We start from the raw sequence: 24,576 nt of genomic DNA, 5'->3' as shown, positions 1-24,576 counted from the left end.
TCCCTCCATCACGCCCTCCGGCCCGCCCCACAGCCCCAGAGGAGCACCCAGAGGAACGCACCGCATGCTTTTGCCACGGGATGAATTCACTGTGGCTGTTTTTTAATTAATTCTAGATGCATTTGGGAAGTGGACGAAACGCAATGAGCTCCCAGTGACCTGTGGGGGGATTAGCTGAGGCTGGATTAGTGGTGCTGGGAGGGAGAAGTGCCCAGGTGGCTGCAGGGGCAGCGGCGTTGCCCTCGCCCCGGTGACGTTCAGGGGACCCTGGGGCTCCCCATCTCTGCCACCGCCCCCTCTGCCTCCTGCCTTTCCCCTTTCTTGCTTCGTCTTGCTGTTCCTTCCCTTCAGCTTTCCTTCATGTCCTCACTTTTCCTTTATTTCTTTTTCTTTCTTTCTTTCTTTCTTTCTTTCTTTCTTTCTTTCTTTCTTTCTTTCTTTCTTTCTTTCTTTCTTTCTTTCTTTCTTTCTTTCTCTCTTTCTCTCTTTCTCTCTTTCTCTCTTTCTCTCTTTCTCTCTTTCTCTCTTTCTCTCTTTCTCTCTTTCTCTCTTTCTCTCTTTCTCTCTTTCTCTCTCTCTTTCTCTTTCTCTCTTTCTCTCTTTCTTTCTCTCTTTCTCTCTTTCTCTCTTTCTTTCTCTCTTTCTTTCTCTCTTTCTTTCTCTTTCTCTCCTCTTCCTTGTTTTCTATTTATCTCTTTTTCTTACTTCCTTTTTGCTCTTTTCCTTCCTTCCTTCCTTCCTTCCTTCCTTCCTTCCTTCCTTCCTTCCTTCCTTCCTTCCTTCCTTCCTTCCTTCCTTCCTTCCTTCCTTCCTTCCTTCCTTCCTTCCTTCCTTCCTTCCTTCCTTCCTTCCTTTTCCTCTCTTTCGCTTTTTTCTCTCTTTCTCCCTCTTTTTCTCCCTTTCTCCCTTTCTCTCTCTCCCCACCCTTCCTCCCTTCCTTCCCTCCCCTCCACCGCACCATGTCCCACAGGGTTGCACCCCACGGATGTGATGGGGATCCCCCTGCTGCAGGCAATGCCATGACATCCATCTGTTTTGGGGCCATGCTCCTTCCCCCTTCCCTCCCACAGGACCTGCATTCACCGAGGCCAGAGATCAGAGCCCTGGGGGGCACAAAACCCACTGTCGGGAGCAGCTCCAGCCGGGGACAGCAGCGGCAGCCCTGGGAGACCGCAGCTGAATAAAGGAGCGTGGTGGGGCTGTGCCGGAGCACGCGCCCGCCTGCAGCTCTCTCTTTATTTAGCACGGCTTTGTTTTGAAACACAGTCTCTTGAATTCGCTGAAAGCTGAGTTTGGTTTTAATTTCAGCACTGGAGCCCCACGCTGCCGCCACGGGAGGCTCGGGCTGGGAGAGGGCTGGTGCGACCGCACCGAAATCCAGCCCTGGAGCATCCCAGCTCTGGACCAAAGCACAAAAACTTAACGCAACAGGTGCCCACCAGCCCCACCGCCATCCCCGGCACGTGCTGCTCATTGCACAGCATAACAGCATTAACGAACAGCATTAAGGAACCCAAACAGCAAGAAAGGGGCAGCCCCCAGCTCCCTGGAGGGCTCTGAGCACCGCGACGCCCCGGCCGAGGCCAGCTCGTGGCTGCCTTCAGAGGCAACGACGCCTGCCCCTAAACTGCAGCAGCCGCAGAGCAGCTTCCCGCTGAGAACCCGAGCGTCTCAAGCAATCTGCTGACTGCTCTGCTGATTTTATTTATTATATTTTTTAAAGGGGCTTAAATGTTCCGACAATATTCGGAACAGCTCGTCGAGCGCAGGGGAGGGCGTTAGTTACAGGCGGCCGGGCACGCCGACGTGATTTAGCATCACACCTTGCTCCCGAGGAGAGGAGCCGGGGCACGCGGGTCCCCTTGGCACAGGAGAGGTGACAAACTGAGAGGGGACGGCACGAGGAGGTCACGCCGGGCAGCCCTGCAGCAGGAGATAACGTCCCTATCTCCCGCAGCGATGCCCTTCATGCCCCGGCAGCGGGACGGCAATGTCAGCGCCGAGCGGGGAGCAGGGGGGCTGTGCCCAAACCCCATCCCGATGGAGAGGGACCCAGCCCCGGGCTGAAATGGGCACCCACAAAACTGGGGAGGGGGGTGATGGAGCTGGGGGCTCCCCCTCAGGGTTTAGGGGGGAGCAGCAGAATTATTCTGCCTGAAGTTTTTGTGCTGCCGCCGCCCCGTCTCTGTGCACTTCCAGTCAATTAAGGGCCGACACGAGGCGGGCCAGGCCCTGACAAAATCCGGCAGATAAATGGCCCCCCGCTTCCTCCCCGCTGCCAGGGAGGACGGGCGAGTCTCCCATGACAGTATGAGAAAAAAACTGCTCGTTTTTTGGGGGAGACACGGGTGAAAAAGCACCATGGGCAGGCACCTCGCCACGCACCCCACTAGTGACAGTGAGCAGCTGAGATGTCGCTGTCTGTGAGCCTCTATGGGGCACATCGGAGGGAAACTGAGGCACGGGGACAAGGTGGATTCAGAGCAGAGAGGCTCTGGCTCATCCCCGACCAGCCTGGGCTGTGCATGGTGCCACCACAGGCACAGGAGGAGAAAAGGGGACACGCGCAGTGCAGCGTCTGGGTGGCCTCTGCGGGTGATGGGTTTGCATTTCAGCACCCTCAAAGCCCTGCTAAATGTGCTCTGAGTTAGTGGGGACCCTGGGGAAGGTCTCCCCACCTCCACCGTGTGATGGGGACACCGAGCATCCCCGTTCAGCCACCTTGGTCCCAGCGCTGGCAGCACCGATACCTACAGTGTGGGGTCCTGGGGGTGCACGTCCACCCCACTGCCCCCCTGGCTGGTCCTAGGGCTGTTCCCCCTGCCCCACTGCAGCACGGGGAGGGTCAGGAAGCACCACAGCACCTGCGGTCCCCCCTCAGCTTGCAGCCACCCCGCCGGGTCTGGAATCCCATGGCCCGGGATACTCCGGCTGTTTGTCTGTCTGCTCACATCCGCACAGCCCGGACGGGGAGGGACACGGCGGGGGGGTGAGGAAGAGGGCAAGGGGGGGGGCCGAAGGCTTTGGCAGGGTCAGTCTGCACTGAGGGACACCCAAAACCCCGTAGGATGCAGCCAACCAGCCCTTAACCCTGCAGCACCCGCACCCAAATCCTTGGGGTCCCACAGCCCCGTCCCACAGCCCCCCGCCCCCAAACCCTGGGGTTAATCCCCACGGCAAATCCCCCAGGGAGGGGCAGAGCCTTGGGTAGAGGGGGGAGCACGACCAGGCCATGGGATGAGGGGTCAGCCCTTACCTGGCTCGAGCCCGGGGGGGTCTCCCCAGCGCTCCCCGGCCATGGCTGCGGGGCGCAGGGTGCCCCGTGGCCCTGCTGCAGCCCGGGAGAGAGACAGAGAGTTTTAATTGAATTTCTAGATTATCCTGGGGGAGAAGTTGTAATCTCCTTAAATCCAACCTCTGCTCGAGTCCCGTAACCTACTGTCCTGTGCTGGGGAAGGGATTTAGCCAGGGGGAGGGGAGGTTTCCCAGCCTGCTCATGCCCGCCGAGCCCCCGGTCCCACTCCTCTCCCGTATCCCGCAGGATTTGTCCTGAAAAATGGGCTCGGCCGTGTCAGACATCTGATCCTGGCAGCGAGGAACCAGGCAGGGCAATGTGTCCCCTTCCCTGTCCCCATGTCCTGCAGTGGTGGCACTCTAGGGGTGTCCCCAGAGCCCCCGGGACTGGGATGGTGGTGGCGGAGGAAGGCAGCTGGCTACGGGTTCAGTAGGGTTTGGGGGGGAAAATAGGATCCCCTTTGGGTGCGTCATGGCTGGAAGGACCCTGGGGCTTTGAAATGCTTTAGCATCCAGCCGGGGGGCTTGGGGGACCAGTGGGATGTGCAGGTCCCCAAGCACGCCGGGTTCCAGCTTCCCAAAAAGCCCCTGGGCACCAGAGGGTGTTTTCGGATGGGTGACCTTGGGGTGTCTCCGCGCCCGCCCCATCCACTCCCCTCCGCCACGTGGCCCCGGTCCCTCCCACGTGCCCGGCGCGTGCCCCTGTCCCCAAATCCCGATACGTGCCCAGCTCCTTGCCACGGCCCCGCGTGAGCCAGCTCCTGCCCCAAACCCATGGCGCTGGGACCGGGGGCAGACGGTGGCGGAGCTGAAATCATCCGGCCACGTTCCTGTCCCTGCCTGGGGACACGACGGTGACGTGGGTTCCATCAGGGGATGGCGTGTTCCCATCCAGCCCATGCCAAGGGGCTCAGGGGGACGGCAGTGACCCCAGCCCTGCCCCGGCCCCAGGGGGGGGGGATGGCCCGGTTGCTAAAAAGCACCGTGGGAAGGCAGGGAAAAGAGGGACCAAAAGGGCAAATGTCTTCCAGAGGATTTTATCACCGAGCAGGAGGAGATGGGCTGCAGTGCTGGTGGCTCCTGCACCACGGGAAGAGCCCGGCCAGCTCTCTGCAGCATCCCAGGGTGGCACAGGAGCCTCTGGCACTATCAACCCAGGCTAACATGGGCACAAATTATTTTAAAAGCCATCACATGGAGCGATGCTGCCCGTGCCTTGGGGTTAGAGGCAGAGAGGGGCTGGTCTGGAGCCCCTTCAGCCCCAGCTTGCAGCACCTGCACCTCCCACCACCTTCATCCATCCTGCATCCTCCTGCGCCCGGCTCACCCAGCCCAGGCTCCCGTTGAGGTCTCATTCCCAAATCCCATTAAGGGGAAGCCCAAAGTGGGTTTTCCCATGTCTCACCCAACACAACCCTCCCCAGGAGCCGTGTCTCCAGCTCAAGGGAAATCTCATGTGTGGGCAGAGCCGGCGCCCAGGAAATGTTTATCCTGGGCAGAGAGTGCTGGGGAAGGTGGCACGGGAAGGTGGCACAGGAAGGTGACACAGTGCCAGGCTGGGCGCAACGGGGCTCCCAGCTGGAGCAGGTGGAGCTGCTGCCACCCCAAAGGGAGCACTGCTGAGCTGCTCAGCACCAGCTTCCCGTTGGGAAATCCGCACCTTTCCATGCTGGAGAAGAGCAGGATGAGCGCGAGAGGCAGCTGGGGACATTCGGGTCCCTCCAGCAAGGGGACAGAGGACAAGAGCAAGGCTGCACCACGAACCACCACAGACCAGGCACCGCCACTCTCCTGTAAGCATCCTGTTTTTTTTTAAGCTTTCCAAACCCATTCATGCTCCAGCCAAGCACCAGCAAATCCTCAACTCTTGGTTAGAGGCACAGTCCATCCCCACTCTCCCAAATCATTTCCCAGCTCCTTTGTCTTCGCCATGCCAAGACAAAACCGCGACTTCCACCCCAGAAGCAGCTGCGTTTCCAGCTCCCCTTGGCATCGCGTTGTCAGCAGAGCCCAAACCACATTCCTCGAGCCCAGGAGGATGGGGACAGGGGATGGACAAGCCACGCTCGGGCAGAGCCACCCTCTGAGCCCTACTTACCCCGCGTTGGAGGCAGCGCGAGCGGCCGAGCCGGGGACGAGGCAGATGCTGAGCCCGACGCCGCGGCCGGCGGGGACTTCGCCGCGCTCCCGGCTAATTGCTGCAGGCTCAGATTTCAGCCACTCCTTTTCCCTACATGTCCAGGATCTGGCACCTCGGCTGCGGCCGTGGGGAGCCAGCGGCAGCGAGGGGGGACGCTCGCCCCGGTGCGATCGCTAAAGGCAGGGAGCAAAGCGGCGGTGGGGGTGGAAAGGCTGAGATAGTTCAGTGGGAACGTGCTCAGGATATGGCCGGTCTCAGGGGAATGGAAGAGGAGCAGCTTGAAAGGGATTGCAGAGGTTTTCAGGAGGCGAAGGAGCAGCCTGGAGGATGCAACAGATTCAAACACGGGGGATCGGACACCGGGTAGGGGCAAGGCAAGCGGTGGCCCAAGGCAGGACTTTGGTTCTTTGAACTTGCAATTTAATGCCAGCCATGATCCAAAAGACATCTTCAAGCCTTTCCCCGGGGAAGAAGAAAAACCACCTTCCTTTCCTGCTGGGGCTGATAAACATGCACAATGCCTGGCATCTCCAAGATGAAAGGGGCCTTTGCACAGCTTTGCTGCTCCCATCCTTCCCCCAGCTCAGGGCTCTGCCCACAAGAAGAATTTCCCTGCCCTTCACATCCTCCCAGGGCTCCCTGTCAGGGTGCCATTCCCCATCAGAGGAGTTTCCTTCCAGTGGACACCCATCACGATGCTGGGCTGGGGAGCACTGGGTTTCTGCCCTCCCCACCATCACTGGGCAGCCAGGCACCCCAAAACTACAAAAACCACCCCAAAACCCCAATATCCGGGCAGGGCAGGGTATTTGGGGCACAAGACGACATCTTTATCTGATGCAGGGAAGATTTAGTGCAGGAGTTGTGTAACGCCGGGGGGGCTCACTGCTCCCTGGCCCCCCGCGCCATCAGGTATCAGCAGCTCCATTAATCCCCCTTGTTCCCTGCCCATGGGTACCAGCCCCAGGGACCCGATGGGGAGACATCAAATCCCTGACCAATTTGGGCATCTGCCAGGCTGGGACCACGCGAGCCCAGGCACCCACCTCATTTGGGAAGCCCTGCTCTAACAGGGATCGCTACAAAGGCAGATGTAGGAGTCTCTAAAACAACCCAGTTCTCGTTATTTCTGTGCCCCAGCCTCGGGTGCTTCCGTGCATCGTTTGGTTAAGGGGCCCTGCAGCTGTAGAAGGGTGAGCAGAGAGATCAGGGTCTTAAAAATGTCAATTTTAAGCCAGCGAGGGTCAGTGCACACCCAGCTGCTTCGCTCCTCCGCCCGTTTGCACAGCCCGGGTCAGCATTCGGGTGGCTTGCACAGGTGCACTCTGCAGGATCAGAAAAGCACTGAAGTAGAAGCCAGGAATACCTTCTTTTTGGCCAGCCCTACAAAAAAAAACAACTTCCATGTGTGCTCCTGGGCGACCCCACAACAAACAGGGCAAGCGCAAAGCTCGGTGTTGTGAGCCCACGCACCACTGTGCGTGCACACACACGGCTCTGCGAGACACAAGGCATCCTTCCCCCAGCAGCCAAAAACCAGAACGGGAAGATTTGAGGGACAAAGACAACAGCACGCTGCTGGCTATCAGACCCCAAAGGTCCTGGATATGATTTCCACCACCTTTTGGAGATGCAGACCTGGATGTTGGGCAGCTCCCCGGCATGGCTGGGTGGCCACGGTGGCATCGGGTGGCCACGGAGCGCAGGAGCCTGGCGCTGGGGCTGGGGGCAGCCTGGTGGGATGGGGTGAGGTGCCCCCAGCGAGCAGCCACGTGCAGTTACACAACGCTGCCCTGTGCTGCGTGCATGGGCTCGTATCGATGTGGCCCCGGCCGCCCTCCAACACCCCCCGGGGAGGTAATTTGGGAGCGGTGTAAATGCAGGCGCACATGAGCCAGGGGGCCCTGACCTCCTGCGGTGGGTGCCAGTGATATTCGGGGCTCAGTGTGCCCTGGTTGGGCCGTGCCAGGGCATAGGACATGGGGGGGCTGGTTAATATGCAGCATGGACCCAGCCCAGGGGTTTGGGGGATGTGTAGGAGCAGCCTGGGGGGTGCAACAAATTCAGGTCCGGGGGATGTGGCACCACACAAGGCAGGTGGTGGCGGCAGGCAGGACCTTGGGTCTCTGAACCTGCAGTTTGCTGATGCCCAAAAAGCATCTTCAAGCCTTTCCCCAGGGATGGAAGAAAAATCAGCCCGCTTTGCTGCTGAGGGGTGAGAAACAGCGCTCCCCCCAGCGCTCACACCGGCAACAAGGAGCCCTCCGCTGGCACGGCAGCAGGGGGGAGCAGGGATGCTCCTGTCCATAGGCAAGGGGAAACTGAGGCATGGCCTGGGACCGGCTGCAGCCCGTGCCACCGCCTCCCCCCAGCATGGCCGGGCCGAGCTGGAGGTATTTATAAAGCTGATAAGGGAGCAGAGAGAATTTTCCAAACGCCGAAGTTACGTAACCCCTCCCCTTGCCCTCCGCTTCTGTCCTTTATAATTAGAGGCTCGGCAGGGTGGGGGGAACTCTGGCATGGGTACCGGGACTGGTATCACCCCAAAAACCTTCATCCTCCTCTCCCTCGCCTCAGCGGGTCCCCAGGGTCGTGCCACCACCGTGACCCCGCTGGTCCCCCAGTGCTCATGGCATTGTGGTTTGTTGGGACTGGGGGAAGCCTGGATTTTCGGCTGGGATCAGGGTGGCCAAATCCTGCATGTGCACGGTTTCTGGGGTGCGCACACCCCTCCTGTCCCATCCCAGCACACGTCGGGTATCGGGACTGGTGACAGCCCAAGCACAGGTGACATTGCCACAGTGACTTGAACGCTGCTGTTTGGAGGGCTCAGGGGGAGATGCTGCACCAGGACATGCCCCAAAACCTCCCCAACGCCCGTGGGTACCCCCCAGCCCTCCACCTTCCCCATTTCCACCGTTTCTTCCCCCATTTCAGCCCCAAGGCAGCTTCCAAAAACCTCCTCCATCGCCTCGCCGCCTCCCCTGGCCGTGCCTCAGTTTCCCCAGCCCCACTGCCGGCGGGGTCCCCATCCCAGGGGTGTTTTTCTCTCGCCCAACTTGGGCCAAGCCGGCGGAGTCGGAGGGATGCTGAGCCAAGGCTCCGTCGCTGTGGCAACCCGCCGCGCTGTCTCCAGGCGACCGCCCGAGCGCAGGGATGCTGCAGAGCTGCTCCCAAGGCACAGCAAGAAGGACCGGGGCGGGGGAGGTTGCCACGGGGCTGCACCCCGCTACCACCCTCTTATCAAAGCTGGATTTTTGGTAAAAAAAAAAAAAGAAAAGGTATGGAGAGGTCAGATTTCCACCGTTTCCTCTCCGGATGGCCAAGCTGAGCACCGACAAGCTCGCAGCACCCCGGGCTGGCTGGCAGTAGGATGCTGCGGCCGTGGGGCCCTGCTGTTCTCAGGGACACCTGCAGGGCTATGGAAATAATTGCTGGTAATAAGCCCGTTAGCCTCTTAACCCTCATTAAGCTGCTTAGGGGGGACACGCAGCGTTCTACGCAAACCCGCCGGCGGAGGAGGCCCTTGGCAGGGCAAAGGGGCGTTGGGGCTGGGGACGGGATTGCGGAGGGTGCCGGGGGGTGGTGCAGGGGGATCCGGCCCCCTCACCCCCCCAGTGAGCTCCCATCCCATCTCCAGCCCCCTCCCCAGTGCTTTTTATCAGCCAGGAGAGCGGGCAGGGGCAGTGAGGATGGGTGGCACGTGGGTGTGATGAGCGGGGCAGGGCTCAGCCCCAGCCCCGGCCAGGGGAGCTGCGCAGCCAGCACCGTGCACCGCGGGTGGGAGAGGAGCAGGACTCTTCTAATCACGCCGGTTGGAAAAGGTCCCATTTTTGCATTTGCTAAATTAAAGGATGTCATCATCTGATGCCGAGCGCAGGCTCCCTTGGAAATTCAAGCTAATGACAGCAAAGAAAATGAGTTGAAACCAGAGCACAGGCGTTCCCACGTTACCCAGCCACGCCAGCGCTGCCCAGCCAGGACCGTGGCAGGGTTTGGATGACGGCTTGCACAGCGCCAGCCAGCAGAAATATCTCCGTGTTCTGCCCCAAAATGCCACCTTGCCCACTCACTCTCCATCAGAAAGCGCATTGCTGGCACCCGCCAGGCTGGTGAGACCCCCACAGGGTGCAGATGTCCCTCGTGCACAGATGCAGCGCCCCGGGCAGGGGGTTTGGAGCAGCACAGGGGGACAGGGGATGCCCCACAGTGCCTTCAGAGCGGGGTGACGAGTGCGACGTCGGGATTTCTGCAGCTTTGAGGACGGCCACGGGCAGCACCTCGGCACCCAGCACCCTGCAGGTGGGCAGCAGGTCCCAGCAGGAGTGGGGACACCACTGGCACACCGGGCACCCCGTTCCCCGACAGAAATACCTGCGTCAGGCGAGGGCCTCGGTCCCCGCCGCTCTTCAGGATCCGCTGGGGCGTTTCGTGCTGCAGCTGAGCAAAACCACAGGGTGGTTGGTTGGTTGTTTCTTTTTTTTTTTTTTTTTTTCCTTTTATAATTTTCTCTGCGAGATAAAATTAAACAAACAAGCCCTTCTGGGAGCACTGCAAGGAAGGGAGCCTGCTTTCCTACAGATGTGCGTGTCCTCAGCAATTACAACCACCGAATTAAGCTTTGCTCGTGGCTGGGACATTTGCAAGATCTCCCCCCGCTGCCTCCTGCGGTTTCGCTGCTCGCAGCGGCTCGCTCTGCAGCCTCCTCTCCATGAGGTCATCACCCAAACACCGATTTTTCACAAAAGCAGGGAGAATTGGCTTCTCCCTGACCTCACCGCCTCTCTGTCACAGCCGAGAGGCCTCAAGCTCCGGGCTTTCTCCCGGGGGACAGGGCTGCAGAGCGAGGGGTGCAGGGGATGCCGTGGGCCAAAAGTGGGGAGCGGGCCCACGGCTGCCCCCTGGACCCCCAACCAAAGAGAAACGGCCACGGCACGAGACTTGCAAACACCCTCCAACTCGGCGGCTCGGCACGATTCAGGAGCCACCGCAGCGCCGTTGCCATAGCTTTGCCGACCACCGGTGGGTTTTGCAGCGCAATCTGGACCACGGATCTATGCAAATCCCCAAGGCAGAAGTCTTTATGGAGGCATATGACAACCGAAAAAGAATAGCGCTCAGTGCTCTACTCCCACACGCCACCCCCCAACTTCACCATCATTTAAATCAGGCTTAAGTTGGAAGAATTCAAATCAACACTGTCGTCACAGAGCCAAGCGGAGAGGTGACACAACTTGGATGCTGCCAGGGAGATTGCCCCCCTGAGACTCAAAACCCATCAGCCCATCGCTTTTTGAAGCCCCACCAAGGAAAACAAACCAACTGGCAACCTGCTGCCCCCAGCCCTCCGTCCCCTCTGGCCGGGATCAGCAGGAGGGGGAGACCACGGGGAGAAAAATATCCAAGACACGCTGCTAGGGCTGGAGAGCCACAGTTGGAAAAGAAATCAAAGCTTCCAAAGAAAGAGATGCCCGGGAGATATGCCGTTCCCAGGAGAAGCAGGACATTCCTCCCCGAGGATGAGCAAGGGGGGAGGAAGGCTCATGGCACCCATTTTAGCTCTCCGCCTAGGTGCTCGGAGGGCTGTGAGCACGGCAGCCTGCTCGGGCTGCTCCCCCCGCTGTGCGATGCTGCAGACACAGATGGCATCGCAGCGACTGACTTTTGTTGTTGTTTTTACTTTCTTTCTCTAAAAACACGCTTCCAGTTTTGGGGGAAAGGTTGCTGGGTCCTGCCGGCAGCTGAGCAGCTGCAAAGCCGTGCTCCAGGCTCCCGGACACCTCCCTGGCTTCGTGCACCATGAGCCCAGACCCTCGGGGGCTCTCATCAGTCATCTGGGGAAGGAGCTGGTGGAAAATGATACTTGGCTACTGCCAGAAAGTCCAAAATCAGGTCCCAGTCCAGTCCAGGGAATAAAGGATCAGCAGTTTAGGTTCTCCTTGTGAATCATCTTTGGGTTGCTCAAGCATCTGGGAGCAAGAGGGGTGGATCTTCGTGGTGCTCTCACTGTTGCTCCCTCAAAACCAACCAATTCGTCCAGCTCAGCGATATTTCCACGGCAAGCTGCTCCTTCAGGAAGTTTTCTGCCTGTGCTCGGGAGGTTTGAACGCCCTCGGGCGAAGTGCTGACAGCTTCCTTTGCTGGGAGCAAGCTACCTGCCTCCCCAAAACACAGGGAGGAGGCTCCTGGGGAGGCTGGAGGGAGAGGAGGACGGGGAGCCACGGCCATAAATCACCCCAAATTAAGGAACCGGGAGGAAAAACAGCAAACAGACAGCAGGACATGAGAAAAAATTGGATCCTTCAAGGTGCAAGCAAGCAGAATCCAGCCCAGCCATCGCCTTGCTGTGAGCAGCACAGACCCAGAGCCCTGGGCAGGGTGGGCAGCGTGTAACGTGTGGTGCACGGCAAAACCTGAGCCACTCTGCTTGGTTAAAAAAGGCAAAGAGAACGGGAAGAGTTAAATTAATGTCCCCGATGGACCGTGCCAACGCAGGGCTGGCCTGGCTCATGGTGTCACCGTCCCCAAACACGCAGCGATCCCATCCCAAAGCGCCAGCAGGCTGTGAAATAGCCCGTGTTTAAGGCTGTCATTATTTGCAATCTGCAGTCCTGGAGAAAAAAAAAAAAAAAAGGCCGAAAAAGCAACTTCTCATTTTTCCCAATAAACGGGGAATTGCAGACGCTCAGCAAGCAGAGTGGCCAGCAGGTCACAACTGGCTGTGCTGGAGTGATTCATCCTAAACAAGCTCGATTTAGTCAAACCAGCCTGGAATAGCTCAGGAGAGGCAGCCCAGAGCTTTCCCTGCTGCTGCCCCAAGCGCCAGGGCCAGCAGAGAGCCGAGCAAGCGGGACCGGCCCCACAGCCACTTTCTCCCCTCCACCTCTAGAAAAATGAATGAAAAGCTTCAATCCCCAGCTCCTGCATCCGCTCTGTTTCAGGTTACCACATCTGAGCAGCCAAAACACGTTGAAGAGGATTTATTTCCTCCTCTCTCCCCAGCCCATCCTCCCCAGAGCACGCCGGTCCCCGTCCCCAAAGGCTCTCAGCGGAGCTGGGTACCGCTCCGCAGCATCCCCTTGGCAGGTTTTCCTCCAGCAAGTCAGCGAGAGCCGCCTCAGCTTTGCTGGTGTGTAACTTATTATTAAAGCTGAGCAAATAATTCAGGGTGAAAACTCCAGGAACGCTGTTTCGCCTTTTCATTTTCTGCTCTCGAGCTGTCTGCGATTTCCCCGGTGCTTGTGGATGATTTAAAGATCTGTCTCCGGACGGGAGCGCCGTGCTGCGATGGTGCCTGCGAGTGGTTGATGGCCCAAATTTCACGTGGGCAGATGAGGACAAGCTGGACACCTAAGGATGGATGAGTCTTTCCTGGCACCCTAATTAGACGAGCAGGATTTGCAAGTGGGCTGCTGGGTGTCTTTCTGCGTCCGAGCCCTGCTTTATGTGAGCAGCGGTGCTCGAGCCCGTGACAAATCCTGCCTCGGAGTGTTTGGTGGGGGTGTAACCCGAAAAGATGCTAAAGCCAGAGAAAACAAGGCAGCGAAATGCAAGCAGTGGGGCAGGCGCTAACGATTGCTGGTTCATTAGTCAACGAGTGCTCTGCGTTAGGGCTGATCGATTTCCAGCCGAAGCTCTGCTCCCGAGCACAAGATTTCCAGGCAGCACCTTGCTCCCCGCGGACACAGAGCCCAGCTCCTGGCCTCTTTGCCCCCTCTCAACAACACTAAGGGCAGGGGAAGGACGTGAACAGGATGCAACCACGGGTGGCTCCGAGCTCCCAGCACTGCAGCCAGCCCAGGCGCTCGCTTCCTCATTAGCGGAAAGGTTGGGGAGAAAGGAGCGGCGCTCTGCAAGCTCCCCATGGGGCTCACATGATGCAGGCTGGCAAGGGCAGCCCCTGCAGATGCTCAGGCAAGCACCAGCCAAAGCAAAGTAAAATAAAATAAGCGCAGAGAGCCTGGCTGCTGATGGCAGGTGTGTTCTCCAGGCACTTGGGGCTGGGGGCAGGATGCAGCCCCTCGAGAAGCCCTTAAAGCACATCGTCCCCAGACCCCTGCTGCCATCCGGTTTGTGTGTTTTTGGGGTGGAGCAGAAGGATCTTTCCCCCTCCTGCTGAAAAGAGCCCATCAGAGCAGCTCATGGGTGGGACGGAGAGGGGACGTTTCATGCCCCACAGCATCCGACAGGGGACGGGGACACTTTGGGGCCATTCCAGGTGGCTGAGCCCGAGGCTCCATTAGTCCCTGCTGCAAACTCCCCTAAGTCTCCGCTGAGCCGGACGGCTTTCTCCTCCCGTTGTGTAATTGCACTTTGTCAAGCGAACCCAGCCGATGGCGATGCATTTTCTCCAGCCTCGCCGCTGTTCTGCCACGTTTGCCTTATTCCTTTGCCTCCACCCGGCCAGCTGCCGAAGCACCCAGGAAGGGAAAGGAGAGGAAAACCCGGTTCTTGTCCCACCCGTAAAGCAAAACCCGGGATTAAAAAAGGGGGAAGAAAAGCACAGGCTGGTGTCAGGTGCCTCTCCCCAACCCATCCCCTCCCGGTTTGCCTGTGGGGGTTTGACAAAAGTGCTTTTCGGCTGACAAAATGATTACAGGGTGCCGAGACAGTAAGTTGCACATGGATTTCTTCCTGCATTTCAAGCAGGGCAAGGACACGGCTGCGAGAACAGCTGCACTTCTGGAGGGGTCGCAGTGGTAGGGGAGAGAGGGGGTGGCAGAAAGGGGGGATTTGGGGAGAAGAGGAAGGAGGGGTGTTTTCTGCTTGGGGAAAGGCAAGGAGTGAGCAGGTGGGAGCGCGCACGAACGTGCGAAGGCAAAGAGAAGTGGAGACGCGTGTCCCTGTTGGAGCAGGGACATGTCTGGGGGGTGCTGGTGCTGCTGCCTGGGCCAGTCCGAAGTGGGAAGGGGGCAAGCAGGAGCTGCTGCCCCCAGCAGGGTCAGATCCATCATCCTTGCTGCGATTCTTGTGCAGCAGCAGCACTAGGAGAGCTCCTGGCAGGAACAACGAGCAAATGGCCCGTAGCGGGGTGCCCGGCACGCACTTGGACTCCCCGTGCCTGCAAGCAGTGGGTGCTGGGCAGGGGGGAGGAGGAGAGGAGGATTTCAGATCCAAACTCAATCTGTTGGAGAACTTGGCCTGCTCCCCGTCAAGCTGAAAATAGCACATATGTAAGTACGTGCATGCAGTGCTGGCTGTGTCCTCGCCGAGCGCTTCCTTCCTGCTGTGCTCCGCTGCCGCGTCCTAGCCCCCGGCCCCGCTCACGGGCACCGGCTTTTGGCTCGAGGCGAAGAGCATCCTCCTTTTGGTGGAGCACGAGGTGTTTTGGCACGGTCACGGGGCCCTGGGCACCCTTTGCAGTCCCATTTCTCCGGTGATGCTCAGAGCTGCAGCTTGGTCCTTTCACCTTCAGCCGCTTTCCGCCTCCGGCACCAGGTCTGCCCGGCGAGGTGTCCCGCGGCGGTGGCCTCACCATCAGCATCTGGAGCAGGCGAGGACGAGCGTGGCTCACGGCAGGAGATGTGTTTTATTAGAAACAAGCAGCTGGCTCCAGCCCTGCACAGCGGTGTGGGATGTGGCCTCACGGAGCTGTGCTGGGGCACGCACGAGTGCCCGGGCAGCTGCCATGGCAGGCAGGGAACCTCTGCAAGCCCCCAGCACTGCCGGGATGTTGGTCACGGTGCAGAGCAGAGCTTGGGCAAAGCCTCTCCTTGCCCAGCTTTGAATCCCCCCCTATTAAATATCCAGGACAAGCAGCCCAGGCTGGAGGAAATAGAGAATTTCTATCAGCAAGGCTTATGGGGTGATTCCTGGGGATCTAAACACCACCAGGGGCTGGGGAGGGGCAGAAAGGCAACCCACATGGACACCGAATGTATGGCACAAGATAGATTTCTATCAGTTTTATAAGCATATAGGTTGGGATCAGCATATTGGGGTACTTTATGGCCACTGCATGATCATCTCCTAACTAAACAGAGAGAGGGCAGCCCCCAGCATTTCAGGCATGGCCCTATTCCCAAAGCAGCGCCCAGCAGGAGGGGAATGGCTGTGCAGAAGTGCGTTTATCCCCCCAAAATCTCCACTCCTCTGGGACACCGCGTTGCGGCAGTGGTTGATGCGCTGTGGCGCGGCAGAGCCTGGCTGGGACCTGCAGCCCGGTGCAGGGGGTGGCACCGGCTGGGGCAGAAAGCAAGCAGAGCTCTAAAACGCACTCAAATCCACCAAAAACGCTCCTGAGCATCGCCCAAACCCCACTTCTTTCCGAAGGCCTCTGAGGACTGGCATTAGAGAGCGTGTGGTATCAGCTCTCCTGAAACAAAGCCATTGTGGTTGAGCCAGGATCCTTATTAATTCTTTCCTCTCTTTAATTTCCAATTTTTCTTGGTTCCCTTTGCAATTGCTCAGGCAGGCGTTGGGTGGGGGCCCCGCCACCGCCAGCCCGTGTCCCTGCGGCACGGGGCCACCCGCGGGATCGCTCGGTGACACCGGGATGTGGCAGCGCCGGCCCCAAAATGACACCCTGGGGCTCAGGTAGCCAGGCAGCATGGCCACCCCCCAGCTGGGACAGGACGCAATTTGCTAAAAACATCCATTTTTCTCCCCAAACAGTGCCCTCAGGGACAGACCACGGGGCTGGGACAGGAGCTGCAAGACCAGCGGGTGCCACAAAGCCCACCCCAGCCGTCACCTTGTCCCCCTCCACCTGCAGCACCCACCTCACCCAACACATTTCCCTCTCCACCTTTGGGTACCCCATCTCCCCTCTCCTCCAGGCCCCCCAAAATCACCGATTTCCCCATTTCAGCCTGCACGAGGCGCCCCTGCCATCCCCTCCAGCACCAGCCCAGCAGCGCCAATGCCACCAACGTGTCCCCAAATCCTGGGGGGCCGTGGGGTGCCCACCCGGCAGTAATTACATAACCCAGAGCCCGGGGCTGTTTTCATTCGTGCTGCCTCCAGCGCCGCGCTCTTCAACTTTATTTGCATAACAAATAATTAATAATAATTAATGGCTGGGAGAGCGGTGCGCCTCGCCAGATTGTGCTAATTAGCGAAGAGGCGCAATCGCAAGAGCGAAGGCAGGAGTCCCACGGCCCTGCCAGGGAGGAGGAGGAGGAGGAGGAGGATGGTGATGGTGGGTGGGATGGTCAGCGATGCTCGCAGGGTTTTTTGGGGATTTGGGTGCCTCAAGGTGGGTGCGTGGAGCCCCCCCTGCCCCGACACATCCCCTTTCCTTCCTGCATGCGTGCCGCTGTGCCGTGTCCGGTGCCTGGCTTTCTCCCTGCCCTTATTAGAGCCCGGGACAACACTGCCTGCTTGTCCGGTGGTGGCACCGCTCCATGCAATTAATGAGAAGAAAGACAACAGCTCCTCGCACAAAAGCCTTTGCTCCAGCCACAGCGAGGGGGAGAAGGGGGCAGAGGGCACGGGGCTCGTGCCTCCCCATGCGTGAGGCATGGGACCCTCTGGGGACAGGGGATTTGGGGGGTGAGGGATTTTTGGGGCTCGTGGATGAGCCTCTGTGGGGCACCAGTAGTCTCTCATCCCCTCAATCCCCAACTGCACGCCGTTGTCCTGGGAAGGGGTTGTCACCTCTAATGTCATTTCAGCTGCTCATGGGTCTGTGCCGCTGTGGTTTGGGGTGTTGGTGACACGGTGGTGGCTTCCTCTGCTTTGTGTCCCCTGGGGAGGGGAAATCTCTGGCAATTGGGGAAAGGAAAGGAAAGGAAAGGAAAGGAAAGGAAAGGAAAGGAAAGGAAAGGAAAGGAAAGGAAAGGAAAGGAAAGGAAAGGAAAGGAAAGGAAAGGAAAGGAAAGGAAAGGAAAGGAAAGGAAAGGAAAGGAAAGGAAAGGAAAGGAAAGGAAAGGAAAGGAAAGGAAAGGAAAGGAAAGGAAAGGAAAGGAAAGGAAAGGAAAGGAAAGGAAAGGAAAGGAAAGGAAAGGAAAGGAAAGGGGGACTCAGAGTCTCATCTTTCAGCTGCTCAAGCACTGGCTGCTGACTGCTGTACCACACAGGAGCATCAATGTGCATGCACAGAGCAGCGGGGTGCCAGGACAAGCAGCCCCCAGCCCCTTGCTGACTCCTGCCAGCCTGTGGGCAGCGGGGTCTTCTCCTCCTGGGGCGAAAAGGAGAAGAGGGGACGGAGCCCAGCCCAGCACGATCCCCTCCAGCCCTTTTCAGAGCTCCTTGGGGCCAGCCTGCCTCCCTTAACCCTGCAGCTGGGACAAGCCCTCGGTGCCGGCACTCGCTCCGCGGCAGCCCTGGCGGCACAGCACCAGGAGAGCGGAGCTGCACCCAGCTCCCCTTCGGTGCCTCTCCCCTCTGACTGCAATTCCTTCTCCTCACCAAATTGCTTCCCCTCCAGCACCGCACATAATCCATCGCGCTGTAATTATACGGGAATCTGATGGGTTTATAAGATGCACTTAATTCATCAGCCCCTTTAAGCGCGTTGTCACTGCAGCCTGCGGCGCGGTGGGCAGGATGACTCGCTGTCAGATGGAGATTAGCTGGCCCCTGGGTGTGATGAGTTGGAGGGCGTTCTCAGCCCGGCACGCTGAGCACCGTGGGGGTCTTTTGGGGCCCCCCCGGGATGAGAGCCCTCCGTTTGGGAAGGCCGAAACTGGCACAAGAAGAGTAGCTGCTACCCAAGGCTTATTTTTCCTGGCATTTCTTTCGGTGGCTCACTTCCAGCCGTGTCCCAAAAGGGAACCAAAGGCCTTTGAGCCTTTTGCAGCGAGGACAAAGCCATGATTTTCCCGGCCCAGGCGGGAGGGATTCGATCAGAGGAGCCCTTGTTCCCCCCGCTTCGGGGCGCGGGGTCCCTGTGCCATGCAGCCGGGAGGGGACAGCGGTGAGGGTGGGTGGCTCTGGAGGGTGCCTGGGCACCTCCCACCCCAAAAATGCTGCCACGGGCTGAGCCTCGGCACGGGAGGGGACAGGGGACGGTCACCATGCAGGCTCTGTCACCGTGGGGCACCACATTTATTTTGCACTGGTGCCACACTCGGGTTTTCCAGTCCGCAGGGACGCCCTGCGCTGCCCTGCCGGGTGTCCCCAAGGGTGTCAGCCGTGGGAGGTGGCATCCTGCTAAACCATGGGGGTGGGAGAAGGATCCCACCGTGCTGGGTGACCCCAAACCATCAGGACAGAGCTGGGGGGGGGGGGGCCCTGCACGCCTCCGTGCCCAAACCCTGCTCCTGCCTGCCACAAGTTGAGCTGGAGGGGGACACTGGGCGAGTGCCACCGCGAGCACCGGGGCCACCTGCGGCTCCTGTCCCCAGGGCAGCTCCTGGGTGTGCATTTCTCAGTCCCAATTACGTGCTGGCCCCCAGCCAGACCACAGCAGGGCACTGAGGCCTTTCCTCTGGGTGCCCCGTGCCCCGTGTGCTCGTACCCTGCCTCAGTTTCTCTCTGAAGGAGATTTCTCTCCGAGGAGGGCAGAGAAGTGAGCGCGGATGCCGTTGGGGTCCCTATGCACCCTCCCCACCTAGACACCCCAAAATTGTGACTGGGGCAGGGCTCTCTTCTCTGCCCCTGTCCCCATCCTCTCCTTCCCCAGGGTGGCAGCACCCTGGGGATATTTCAGCTCCCCAAGGCAGCACCACCGACCGCCCCCTGCCAGCTGCCACCACCCTCCAGGGCTCACCTGCCCCCGGAGCATCCCCCCCTTGTCCCCAAAAAGCAAAAACCCGAGGATATGGGGGACACGGGGACATAGGGACATGGGAACATGGGAACATGGGGACATGGGGACATGGGGACATGGGGACATGGTCTCGGCACCGCAGCTCAGCCGGTGGCAGTGGCAGCAGAGCAGACTGCAGCACGGCCGTTACGTAAGCCCGAGCTGGCTCCGGGGATGTAGGACACCGGGGCTGTCCCCCAGCCCACCCGGGGGTGTCCCCCCCCACCCCACCTCTGTCCCCGAGGCTCTTGGAGCACTGTGGGGATCCCCAGCCCCACAGCCTGTGCTGCGGGGGGCTTGGGGTGGCCTTGGGGTCGCTGTGGCCCTGGGAAAGGTGGTGGCAAGGGGCAGCAGCCAGGGGTTGTGTGGGGGCACGAGGGGGGTGGTGCTGTGGGGTGGGAGCATCCCGGGGTCAGCATCCATAGGGACAGGATACCTGGAGTCAGCACCCCTGGGGACAGCACCCTTGGGGACAGCACCCCCCCAAGATAACCTCAGGGGACAGCACCCTTGGGGAAAGGACCCTTGGCAGTGGCATCCCAGGGAGCAGCATCCCTGGTGCCCCCAGCACCAGCTGGGGAGCCAGGATCAGGCCTCTCCAGAGCTAACGAGGAAACCTTTCCCCTGCCCCAATGCCACCTGCCCTGAAGGATGGGGACAGGGACGAGGGACCCCGTGGTCCCCCAGCCGTGTGGCCTCCCCCAGCTTTCCCCCAGGCATAGCCTGGACCCGGCCGTTTCCATGTGGGGGGGAGGGATAATAAAAAAGAAATAAATAAATAAAATCCCAGGCTAAGGCTCCTGGCAATAGGAGATACCAGAACAGGGAATTAATGTTAATTAATTCATAATGACGCCGAGATAGTGATACCAGATGCTTCAAAAGTCCAACGGGGGAATCTGAAAGAGCTCGGCAAAAAAAAAAAATCCCTCGCCCACCGGCAGCCCTGCCTCGCTGCAAGCTGGGAGCGAGGGAGGGAGCTGGGAACCGGGGATGGGGCCGGGAGCACGAGAGGAACAGGGAAAAAAGGGGAACGTCCCCACGAGGTGACAGGCACACGGCCAGCCAGAGCTGTGGGGGCAGCACCGGGAACCCCCGAGCACCCTACAGCCCCCCAAATCCCACCCTTCTGCCCCATAGCCCAGCTGAGATGCTGTAGCGGGGCCGTGTTCAGCTCCCGTGTTCTCAGCAGGCAGTAGGATGTGTTTGCATGCTCTGTGCCCGCGGGGTGGATGGAGGGACAGGCTCGTGATCCGGGGCAGGGACACAGGTCCTTCACCAGCTGGTGTCCCCAAGCTCGGGGGACAAACCCCAGCTCCCACAGCAGCACAAGGAATAGGCACAAATCGGGCTGTTTTCTCCTTTCCCAAAAGTGCCAGCCCTCACCCTGGCCATGGCCATTGGGTACAGAACCCAAAAGGGGCTGGGTGCAAGCCGAGAGGCGCAGAAGAGCCTAGAAATGGGCTGCAGCCCCTGTGCCCCTGCCAGGCAAAGCTGCACGCACCCACTCTGCAGAAATCACAGCAGAGCCCCGTGCCCACCGCCACTGGTCCCCCTGGTCCCCCCAGACAACACCAGGGGGGATTTTGCTGCCCTCACAGTGACACAGCAGCACCCACATCCCTCAGGACCCCCCCAAAAAAGGAGGTTTGGCAGGGCCAGAAGCAGGGCTACAGGAGGTGCCTGGTGCTTACATAAGGTGGCTGCGTGCCACGCACCCCAGCACAACGGGGAGGGGGCCAAACCCGTGTCCCCCCCCTCTGTGACAGCCCTCCTGGCCCTTCCAGAGGCAGCATCCTCAGGGAGCACCTTCCCCATCCTATTCCCTACCCAGCAGAGCTTGGGTGAGGCTCCCAAATTTTTTTTTGGTTTAGACCCCAAATCCTGTCTCCCACCGGGGAGAAAACGCCGGTTTTAAGCTCATTTAAGTGCCATTGCCTGGAGAGCTCCTGCGAAGTTTCTCTGCAGAGGGGCCGGGTCCCTCCCCTGCTGCCCCCCAGGAGGGAGCTCACCTCGAGCTGCGGCCGTGCCACCGCCTGGGGACCGCCACCACCCCGCTGGGGTCACCTCAGGGCTCCGAAAAAATCCACCTTGAACTCGTAGGCAAAGCAGCTCTTTGGGATAAAAACCCAACAGAGACAAGGAGGGATTTTAAAGCATGTCGTAGATCGGAGGCAAGAGGTAAAGTGGCCTTTGAGGTGCCTGCCCCAGCAGAGCCGGTGTTTTCCTGAGCTCCTTCGGCGCGTATGGGAATGCTCAGCGCTAAAAACTGGGCCTGGAAGGAGCCGTCGGGGATTTTTTATTTTTATTTTTTTAACCTTGTTTTCGTTATTTTCTGCTTTCGCGGCTTTGTGCTCACACAAAGGGAATTTCACCTGCTGTTCAGAACAAAAGGACACGGAAAGTTTTCCAAGCACAGAGAAGAGGGATGAGGGGAAGGAGCTCTCCGGGAGCAAAACGAGTTGTTGCTGTTTGTTTGCAGCCAGCTGTAAAACATCCCCGTCCTTCGCTGCCTGCCAGAACCACACAAGTTCCCCGTCCCCATCGGGCCACCCCAGCGAGATCCCCCAGATGCTGACAATGGGGGCTGCTCCGATTTGGGGTGCAGGGGGGGTGTGGGACAGCGACAGGGTCACTTTTGGAGAGCAACACGCTGCTAAGTGCTTGCCACAGGCCCTATGAACACGGACGGATCAACCCCCTGGGTAAAAGCCATCCCCCAGATTTCCTGGCCCGGGCCATTTCTGCCAGAGCTTTCCCAACACCAGAGGTAAACAGCGCTAGCAAACCAAGTCATCGGCACGCTTTCTAAGAACAGGAATACAAAAACCCAGACCTGGTTCGCCAACACCACCGCAAAACAGGTGGCTCGAAACCACAAGGGTACGGGGTGGGGAGAAGAACCCCGATTTGGTGCTGCTGTGCTCACATTCACTGCAAAACCACCCGGGGCTGAATCCTGCTAAGCACACACCATTTTCTCTCTGCCACGCTTTGCTCTATAATTAAGAGAGCCTGCTAAAAATACAAACAGCCTCATGCACCCAGAGAAGGCGTGCAGGTGCTGCTAACTGGAGGCACTTTAGCACAGCTCATTTTCTGGACGATTTTTACTCGCCTGGCTCGCGCTCAGCGCCGATACTATTACAGTGATGCAATTATGCTGCTGCTGCTGCTGCTGCTGTCGGCGGTGGCTCGCTTCGCTTTTTTTTTTTCCCCTGCGCTTTGCAGTTTGCTTTTAAGCACCCCCCAAGCTCACAGCTCGCCCCTCTCCAGCCTCACGGGAGCGGGCATCGCGCACGGGCATGTGCGTGCTCGGGGGCACAACCCCGCATGGGCATCTCCGAAAAAACCACCTTGTGCAAAAGTTTTGGCTGAGAAGGCGAGCACAGCACCAAAGCTCCCCGAAAGGCAGCAGGAATCCTCGCCCGGCGGGCAGGGAGGGGACCCGAGGCATTGGTTTGGACTTGGGTTTTGGGTTTTTTTTTGGCAAAGTCGAACCCACCCTGGCATTTAGGGCACGGTCACCAACAGGGAAAGGGGGGACGAGGGTAGGAACTTCACCGGCGAGGCTGCTGCCGCGAAACTTCCCCGTGTTATTCCTACGGTAGGGCTGCAAGAGGTGGAAGTGATTGACTCACTATGAGACTGCTGTTTTTGCCTCCGACCTGGGATCAGGCAGAGCTACAGGAGCGGGGGGAGCCGTGGCGCTGCCACCCCAGGGAGCAGGCACTTACCTCTCACTGCATCGAGCCCCCCGGCCCCGGGTCCTGCGGAGTTAGCTGGCGAGGGACCCCGCGTCCGCGCCGGTTTCTCCCAGGACCAGCATTCGGCTGCTGCTTCGCAGGCACAGACCCAAGCCCTCCATTGCAACCACACGAAAAAAAAATAAAAATAAAATATAAAGATCCTCTTCCAAAAAAAAAAAAAAAAAGAGCTTAAAAAAAAAAAAACAACAACAAACAACAAAACACGTTTTTTTTTTTTGTTTGTTTGGTTTCCCTGGAGAAAAATAAAAATAGATAGATAGATAGATAGATAAATCCCAGCGGCCAAGAGATCCAGACTCAGGTGAATTTAGCTTCAAACTCCCTCTGCGCTTTCAGAGGCTTCACCCTCAAATGGGCTCTGGAAGATGCTGGGGGCCCCATCGCTGCAAAAGTGTCATCAAATATCCTTCGGGCTCAACTCCGCTCCTGCCCGGGGAGGGAAGACTTCTTCGCTGCTGGATACGTGCTGTGTAGTTGGCAGGGACCTGCCTGCTTCAGTCTCAGCGTGGAGGGTGGGTTGCTTGCTTGCTCGGTGGTTTGTTGTTTCTTTTTTTTTTTTTTTTTTTCTTTCTCTCTCTTTTTTTTTTTTTTTTGGTTCCCTCTGCTATTGGTTTCCTTGCTATCTGATCCTGAGCGAGCGCTGCAGCTCGGCGCTTCCCTGCTTTTCCCCAGCCGCTTGACAGGGAATGAAACGCAGACACCCAGCGAGACAGGCTCCGGCTTCTACAAAGCTCCACTCCCTCCTACCGCCTTTGTCCGCGAACAGCAACTCCTCCAACTCTGCCCGTAGACACAAGTGAACCTCTGCATCAGCACTTTCCTAATGGCTGCTTCGCCCGAGCCCTTCGGCCCTTCTTCTTCTTCTCCTCCACCTCGATTTTCCTCCTCCCTTTGATTTTTCTGGCCAAGCAGAGCCCCAGCCAGCAGCGATGCTCCCCCCGGCTCCGGTTCAGCTCCCCGTTGCCGGCTGCTGTGGCCGGGGGCTCACGGCCCCGTGCTCCATCACCGCCCTTTCTGGGCTCCTTCCACGAAAAATCGATGGTGGGCACGGCCACCCCGCAGCCTTCGCTCCCTTTTCGGCTCGTTTAGGGGCAGGAAAAAAAAAGCAGGGGGCAGGGGGAGGGCGGGGAAGCAAAGCCTCTTCTTTTTATTGCGGGCAGGGATTTTTTTTATTTTTTTTTAAAGGTTGGTTGGAGTCCAAGTTTATTTCTTGGTGGTGAACATTATTTTAAGCTCTTTGGGAGGCTTTGGGTGTCTCCAGGTCACCCTGTCCTTACAAAAGTGAGGCCTTTTTGGAGAGGGTCAGAGCAAAGTCCTGCTCCGGCAGCCTCTTCCCCCAGCGGTGGGCTCCCAACCCAGGCTGGCCCCCAGCCAGCAGGAGACACAAACCAGCCCCCGGCTGTAATATTTGCTGTGTTTTGCCTTCCCAGCACCATTTCTCCCTCTCTCCAACACCCCCAAGCTCCAGAACATCCCCAAGGCGAGGCCAGACCTTGCCGTCCTGCCCCAGCCTCACCCTATTGCTTGCACCAACCCCACAACGCTGACTTTTTACCAATGCTTTGATAACCCTGGCTGGAAAACCCAAACCCCACGGGATGCTCAGGGGGTCCGCAGCCCTCGGGGCCAGCTCGGAGGGTGACAAGCACCCTGCACCACCAGAGGTGCCAGAGATGAGG

General features: G+C 58.9%; 1 protein-coding gene across 2 annotated transcripts in view; it reads right to left on the bottom strand.

The window, feature by feature from the left end:
- The window catches only part of KCNJ12 (potassium inwardly rectifying channel subfamily J member 12), a 30,918-nt gene extending 7,364 nt beyond the window's left edge, over positions 1-23,554 (bottom strand). The window contains exon 1 of one of the 2 annotated variants that reach the window (XM_084536307.1): positions 22,865-23,554. The gene's annotated coding sequence lies outside the window, so the exon portion shown is untranslated. Of the gene's footprint in view, positions 1-5,392; positions 5,670-22,864 lie in introns of those variants that run through there. The other variant, XM_084536308.1, reaches the window with a different exon arrangement.
- Between the last annotated feature and the right edge of the window lie 1,022 nt (positions 23,555-24,576).

The sequence above is a fragment of the Aythya ferina genome, assembly GCF_964211825.1.
Source record: "Aythya ferina genome assembly, chromosome: 15".
In the NCBI taxonomy this organism is placed as follows: domain Eukaryota; kingdom Metazoa; phylum Chordata; class Aves; order Anseriformes; family Anatidae; genus Aythya; species Aythya ferina.
Note: the sequence above shows the minus strand (reverse complement) of the source record. Positions and strands in the feature narration are given on the sequence as shown.